Raw genomic sequence first — 2,234 nt, forward strand, 5'->3', positions numbered from 1 at the left:
TGAGAAGACACCTAAACAAGACTCAGAAGCAGACTTCCAGATCACCTAAGGTAACCCGAAAGGGAAATGGGATGGAACAATCTCAAACTCAACCACCTGGACTCTGAACTGACAATGAAAGAGGATCTGGAAAAATAAATTAAAAGTGGAAATAATTTCTCAGACAACAATAGAAATTGGATCCATAGTGAAAGACATGATTAATAACTTGAGCAGACACAGATAAAAAATAGAGAAGCTGAGGAAAATGATGGAATCCTAGCACAGGAAACAAATGGAATCCATAAAACAGATGCAAACAGACATATAGGAGCTTAAAGACTCCATTGAAAGTCTGTGCAGCAAAATGAGCCAATGTGAGGACAGAATTTCATATATAGAAGATAAGATTGCACTTAGTGACCAGGAAAAGAAAAATTTCTTTAAAATAGTAAGGGACCATGAGAAATCAATCCAGCAGCTGGTAGACGATGCAAAAAGAATAACATAAGACTGATTGGAGTCAAAGAAGAAACAGGAGAGAGTGCAAACAACATAAAAAACTGTTCACAGAAGTGATGGCAGGAAACTTTCCAAGCAGGAGAAAAGAACTTGACACATACAGATAAGTGAGGTATATAGGACTCCAACTAGCTTTGATCAAAAAAATCTATACATAGGCATATAATAGTTCACAATCCAGAAACCCAACAGAAGAACAAAGTTCTACAAGCAGTTAGAGAAAAGAAAGAAATCACAAACAAAGGAAAGCCCATCAGAATCCCAGCAGACTTCTCAACAGAAACCATCAAGGCAAGAAGAGCTTGGAGTGACATGTTCCAAGCCCTAAAAGAAAACACCCTCCAACCCAGATTGATGTACCCTGCAAAACTATCTTTCAAAATGGATGGAGAAATAAGATAATTTCATGACAAAGAGCACCTTAGGAACTTCATGAATACCAAAGCAGCACTCCAAAAAATTTTAGACAATATCCTAGGAAAAGACAATTATGATCACAACCCCAGGAAGCCCAGCAGAATGAATCCATCGGGCATGACAAGAAATTAAATGCAAATGGGGAGAATCCAACAAAATGAATAAGTAATGACAATGATAAGTCAATATGTATGTTATAACCATCAATGTTGATGGTCTCAATTCATGACAGTGGGGTGTCGAGGTCCCCCACTACAATAGTATTAGTGCATATATGACTTTTCATGTCTGTTAGTATTTGTTTTATATAGTTGGGTGCACTAGTGTTTGGTGCATAGATATTTATGATTGTCATCTCTTCCTCTTGGATTCTTCACTTTACAAGGATGTAGTGTCCTTCTTTGTCTCTCTTAATCAGTGTTGGTTTGAAATCTACTTGATCTGCCAAGAGGATAGCTACTCCTTTTTTTCAGGTTCCTGTCACATGGAGTATTGTTTTCCACCCTTTAACTTTCAGCCTATGAGTTTCCTTTTGAATTAAGTGTGTTTCTTGTATGCAGCACGTTGTTGGATTTTGCTTCTTGACCCATTCTGCCAGTCTGTTTCTTTTTATTGGTGAATCAAGCCCATTAACGTTGATGGTTATAACTGAAACGTATTGACTTGTCATTGCCATGACTTTTTCTTTTTGTTGGGTTCTCCCCATTTACATTTAATTTTTTGCCATGCTAGATGAGTACATTCTGCTTTGCTTCCTGGGGTTGTGATCCTCAATGTCTGTTCCTAGGATATTGTGTAAAATTTTTTTGGAGTGCTGGTTTGGTATTCACGAAGTTCCTAAGGTGCTCTTTGTCATAAAGTATCTTATTCCTCCATCAATTTTGAAAGATAGTTTTGCAGGGTACATTAATCTTGGTTGGAGGCTGGTTTTTTTTAGGGCTTAGAATATGTCACTCCAAGCTCTTCTTGCCTTGATGGTTTGTGTTGAGAAGTCTGCTGTGATTCTGATGGGCTTTCCTTTGTTTGTGATTTCTTTCTTTTCTCTAACTGCTTGTAGAACTTTGTCCTTCTGTTGAGTTTCTGGAATCTTAACAATTATATGCCTATGTGTAGATTTTTTTGATCAAGGTTATTTGGAGTCCTATATGCCTCACTTATTTGTATGTCAAGCTCTTCTCCTCTGCTTGGGAAGTTTTCTGTCATTGCTTCTGTGAAGTTTTTTTATGTTGTTTGCACTCTCTCCTGTTTCTTCTTTGACTCCAATCAGTCTTATGTTATTCTTCTTTGCATTGTCTAGCAGCTGCTGGATTGATTTT

The sequence above is a fragment of the Heterocephalus glaber genome, unplaced genomic scaffold, assembly GCF_053883595.1.
Source record: "Heterocephalus glaber isolate CG9 unplaced genomic scaffold, H.glaber_assembly_v1.0 deba00001461, whole genome shotgun sequence".
NCBI lineage: Eukaryota > Metazoa > Chordata > Mammalia > Rodentia > Bathyergidae > Heterocephalus > Heterocephalus glaber.